Genomic DNA, 6,000 nt, shown 5'->3' with positions numbered 1-6,000 from the left:
TAGAGAGAGATGGACAGAGCGGGGAGGGAGGAAGACAGGCAGGGAGAGAGAGAGAATGAAGGCATGAGAGAATGGGAGAGGGAGGGAGGAACGGCACACAAACACGTAAAGGAGAGAGGGGAAATTGCCAAGCAATGGAGACCCGGAGAGTGATCTTGAATAGCAGACAGAAGGTTGGGGTGACCAAAGGGAGCACTACTTCACGTTCTTAGGCAGAGTGTAAAGTGGTAACAGAAGTGAGCTAAGTATTTGTGAAGGTCACTGGGGGCGCTGTGTCCAGATCTTTGGAACCCTGCTCTTTTGGAGGAACTTCATGGAGCTAGCTGAGCTCGTTGAGCCTCTCAGGTTGTCAGTTTCTCTTAGAGGTAAAACAGCATTGACTGGGGAAGTGAGAGGCAGGGGGTGTGTCCATGTGCGTGCGTGTGTATGTGTGTATGTGTGTATGTGTGCAAGTGCGCTATATGCTGCCTTGATGAGACCATCTGATAGGTCCATGCCGTGCCAACCTGGCAGTCTTGTTCTTTGGGGGCAGATGAAAGAGCTGGGATAAAACCAACTGCGATTAGGGAGTTAATGATGTGCGTGGCCTTGGGAAAGTTTGAGGGGATCTGGCTTCCTCAACCTTGTTACGCAATTTATAACCCTGTCTTCCAACTCGGCAGCCCCTCCCTTCCATGTCAGTATTATTCTTGACTAAGAATTGCTCTTGCTTGCTGAGGGTATACCTATTTGTGGATTGCTTGTCACCTACAGTTGAAGGGAACTCAGATTCCTAAAGGGCAGTGTCCTCAGATTTAGTCCGTTTTTGTCCAGCCTGTAAGTATGAGCTGCCATGTTCATTTTCCCCCTACCACCCAAGCCAAGTCGTTTTAGGGTCTAGCCGCAGGAGGCCAGTGCTGGGTCAGCTTTGAGCCACGGCAGGAGGTTTACAGGGATTAAGGCAAAGCGAGGGACACCAGATTTGGTTTCAGAGTGATATTCACCAGGATATTGGATTGCGTTTTAAGGAGCTACTAATGGAGATGTGGGTGGGTGGGGGCAAGCCCCTGAAGATTTTCCATTCCGATAGTGAAATCGAGTCGCCCAGTGCAGGCTGTCATATGGGGCTGCTGCTCTACTTTGCTTGTTTAGAGGGGAGTCAATGACGGTGGAAGGCCTTGTACCAGGGCCAGGGATGGGAAAAGCCACCACAGGCCTCTCTGTCTTCCTGAACCTGTCGACCACCAGTGTAGGCTCAGGAGCAGATAGAGACAATAAGGGGGTGCTGGGAGATCCTCCTACCAGAATTTCCCCATTAATGACTCCTCTGCAGACAGCCAGGAAGGCTTTGGGGGTCTCTGAGAACCCCTTACATAGCATCAATAATCACAGAGACACAGGAGGGGGAACCTGACACGGTGTGAGGGGAGAATAAGAGAAGGGATAAGGGGCAAAGAGTGGACCTGTAGCTGAATACAAAGCCTAATAGGATCAGAATTCAGTCTGGGCTCTGGGAGGGGGTGAAACACTAGCTAAACGTTAGTGACATCACTATTTCACCAAGGTCAGCCTTCAGGGGCACAAGGCCTTCAGCATTGCTGACTCAGAAGTTACCCTTTAATGCAAAGCCTACGCTTAATCTCACTCATCTCTCCTTACCACCGGGCCAAAATGTTTACCCATCCCTCTTGGAGCCTGCGGTCTCCGGCTTCCCTGCCTTCCCCAGGGGCCATTCACAGCACCTCCTCCAAGTCACCTTCTAGGCACTCTGGAAGAAGATTTAGCCTGGGGGTCCCCAGGGCTGGAATTCCAGCTGTGACACTGGTGGTGGTTGGACCTTGGGACCCTCCACCTTGCTGAGAGTCAATGCATGGATGTCATTATCGCTAACTCTTGAGTCCTAGTGCAGATTAAAGGAAATAATGAATGCATGTGAGGGGGCCAAGCACCAGGCTTGGCACCACAGTAGGTACTAAATTATTTCTCTCCCTTCAGAACTGAACCCCTAAGGATAAGGGCTGGGTGCTCTTGTTCTGTGTTTTGGGCCATCCCGAAGTGGCTGGAAAGGAATGGTGTGTCCAGGGAGGGCTACCAAGTAGCCAGTGGCCAAGGCCCCAGGGCTCTGAGTCACCCTTCACAGGGTCACCAACCAAGAGGTCTAGCATCTGCCTCTAAACCAAAGTTGAGTGACTGTTCCCAGCAGTTCCAAGAAGCAACAGCCAAGGCCTGTGGATCTGGATAAAGAGCTGAGAAACACCCCGGCCACTGTACATTCTGCTCCTCCCACACTGCTACCCTCCCCACCCCCAACCCTGCCCCACCTTCCCACTGTCCTACTCTTTGCTGGCTGGGGCAAAATCAATCGCATCTTCAGGGGGATGAAATTCTCCCATTCACTCTCCTCTTCCCCTTCAGCTAGCAGCTAAAAAAGTCACATTTTATTATCAAGATGGAAGATCTTAAGGGTGGTCAGTGAAAAACAGCACAGCCCAACAGAAAGAACCAGAAGACTATGACATCATCCTGCTCTGCATTTATTAGCTGGGCAATCTTGAGCCAGTTGCTGAACCTCTCTGAACCGCCTTTTCCATATCTGTGAAATGACAATGAAAAAGGAAATCTTTGCAGGGCTTTTGTGAAGAAGGGAAAGCAAGACAGTATATATGAAAAGGCTTTGTTAACAGGAAGTGCTGTGAAAATATGAGGCGGTTATCAGAAAGAACATGCGTTATAGGAGTTCACCTAAGGATATCTGTGATTGTGTCACCTCCTAGAACATATCTTGATTCCTGTGTTTGTTTCCTGTGTGATAGGCAAGGCCCTAGGCTGGGGGGAAGCTGCAGTGAACAAAAGGCCACATCCCTGCCCTGGAAGAGCTTACATTCTAGTTGGGGAAACAGACAGTGAATGAATCACATGACATAGCATAGAGTTATGGGCAGGAGATAAGCAGGTGAGGCTCAGGAAGCGTGGGGTGGCCAGGGTCACTATTGTAAAGAGAAGGGTCAGGGAGGAACCTTCTAAAGAGGATCACTGCCTCTCCTAAGAGGCTTCTCATAGCAAACTCCCCCTCTTTCCTCTGAGAGGCTTTGATGGCAGGCAACAGATGACTCAGGACTCCTCTAATGGTCTTTAGGAACAGGAAGGCACCACCAACAGTATCATGCAACATTGTTCTGGAAGTGCAAGCCAATGCAATTAGATAAGGAGAAAAATAAGAGGTAAATGTATTAGAAAGGAGGAAGCAAATTTAATATGATTTACAGATGATATGATTATATATCTAAATCAACTAAAAAACTTTAGAAACAAAAAGAGAATTGACTTGGGTGGCTTCTTCTTATATAAACAACCACCAGTTAAGAGAATATACTGGAAGAAAAAGTACCGTTTATAATATGAAGAAAAAGGAAAACACATCCAAGAATAAATTTCACAAGAACTGTGCAGGATCTCTATAAAAAAAAAAAAAAAAAATCTTCAAACTGCCACTTAGGAATTGTAATCATACTTGAATAAAAGACATATTCTTGAATACAAAATTTCAGTGTTGTAGAAATTTTGGTTTTCCTTATTCAAAGCAATCCTTGTTAAAGTATAAGCAAAATTTATTTTGGCTATACAAACTTATTCTAAAGTTTATCTGGAAAAGCAAATATATGAGAATAGCTAGGAAAAATGATGGAGAAAAATGAAAGTGGGCAGATGGACTTCCTCATCAGATATTTAAATGTATTTATTGTAAATCTACAATAAAACAATTTGGTAAAGTGCAACTTGGCACAGACAGATTCACAACAGAGAGTCCAGATATAAACCCAAATGCATATTGGAATTGGGTATACCATAAAGGTATAACTCAAATCAGTAATAAATAAATTACTCAATAAATAAAATGGGAAGAACTGCTTAACCATTGGGGTTGGGAAAGAACTAAGCTGGAAACCCATTTCACACTTTACACTAAAAAAAAAATTACAGATGAAGCAAAAATTTACATGTAAAACGTAAACCTTAAAAGTTCCAGAAAGATACACAGATGACTTTAAAAATAATCTTAGGCTAGAGAGAGTCTCTGTATGCATAACACAAAACCCAAAAGTCATTAAAAATATTGACCATGTAAAGTTTTGTAAGTCTGTAGGTTTAGAAAAATAGCATGTAAAAGGTCAAAAAATGAATACTAAACATATTTAGCATATAAGTTAAATAGACTACTTCTTGGGTATTTTGTGTACTAGTTAGGGTAGGGGAACTACTATTATATTAAAAAAAAAAAAGAAGACCTAAAGTGTATTATGGTTCAAGTCTAGTGGTTTCAGTAAACTACAGAACAGGGAACCCTCTCCTCTAAATCATTCAAAGACCAGGCTGACAGGTCTTACCAGCTCTAACCCCGGGTGTCATGGAGGCGAGTTGGTGGGAAGTTCCCATGGGCTAGGCTTGGCAGTAGCGTATGTCATCTGTGTGCACAGTCCCTTGGCTAGAACTCATTCGCATGGCCATATCTACCCTAAAGAGGGCTGAGAAATGTAGTGCCTCACTAGATGCTTCTTCCCAGGGACAATTCTATACACCAGAATGCAGAGCATACATTTCTGATGAGCAGTTAGCCATCTCAGCCGCATCGTTCATGGATGTCACACGTAGAAAGGCAGAGGGCAAATATTGCTAAATTAAACAGAGTTCCAGAAATCTATTCAAAAAGACAAGCAGAGCAGAGGCTATGAACTCACAGTTCATAGAACAGAAAATGCAGATGCTCATTAAGCAAATGAAAAATCCTAAAGTTTGTCATAATTAAGCACATTAAAATAAAAGCAACAGGAAGATGCCACTTTTTATTTATCAGACTGGTAATGATGAAAACGTTTGGTAAGAGTTGATAAGTGTGTGTACCATACACACCTTCAAATACTGTTGGTGGGAGTATACATTAGTGTAACACTTTTGGAGAACGATTTGGTAATAGCAATAATAATTTTAAATACATGTATCTTTTGTTTAACCCAACAATTCCACACTAATAAATGTGTCCTATACTGGTTAAAGTACACTAAGTCATGAATAAGGGAGCTCATTGATGCATTGTATATATTAGCAAAAAAGCAAAGTGAACAGACAAAAACTAGGAACAATTTGTATATCTACCAGTAAGAAACATGTCTATATAATGGATGTGGTGCAGTCTGTTAAGAGAATAATGTGGATCCATTTGTCCTAACAGAAAGATCTCCAAAATACCCAGAAGACGCTCACTTAATGGGTCTTCACTTAACAGACTTACCACATCGTGTGATGCTTAGTCCCGCCAGAAAATACACCACGTGATGAACATGGCCTACTCTCTGGCATTCCAGGACACTTCTCCTACAAGTTGAGTAGGGGGCTTAGCAGGACCAATTGTGTTTGTCACCAGGCCTGGTTACTCAAGTTGCATTTGTTATTTTTTATTCATAACTAAATACTACGAAAGAACTAATTGAGTATGAGTACAAAATAAGAGTCAGTTCTCTGAAAGCTAAGGGAAATGCTTTGAAAATACTCAATATAAGTGAGTTTTTACCAAAAACCAAAATGATGTTAAAATAGATGTGAGGTGACTGTGAAAGATGGCAGGTGGGAGTGATCTGGGGAGGTTTCTACTCTCAGATATCTTGCAAAGTATCTTTAAATTCTCATTCCAACTTCAGGAAAGAAATGTAAACCACAAATTGTAGATTACACATCACTCATTACAGGTATGGTTTTGACTGACAGTAATACGGGACTCCAATTAACTGATGCATCCTCATAAAAGAAGAGCCTTAATATCACATTAAAAGTTCATCCACCGATACCTATGAGCTTAAAAGATGCATTTTGTAGGTGCGATAATATTGTTATTACGTTCATTTGTTTGAATTCTTACCTTTTAGAGATGCAGGCGGAAATATTAGGGAATGAGTAACATTACATCTGAGATTGGCTTCAAAGTAATAATGGAGGCCAGGTGAGGTGGCTCACACCTGTAATCCCAGC

This window comes from Pongo pygmaeus, chromosome 8, assembly GCF_028885625.2.
Source record: "Pongo pygmaeus isolate AG05252 chromosome 8, NHGRI_mPonPyg2-v2.0_pri, whole genome shotgun sequence".
NCBI lineage: Eukaryota > Metazoa > Chordata > Mammalia > Primates > Hominidae > Pongo > Pongo pygmaeus.
This window is presented reverse-complemented; position numbering follows the sequence as displayed.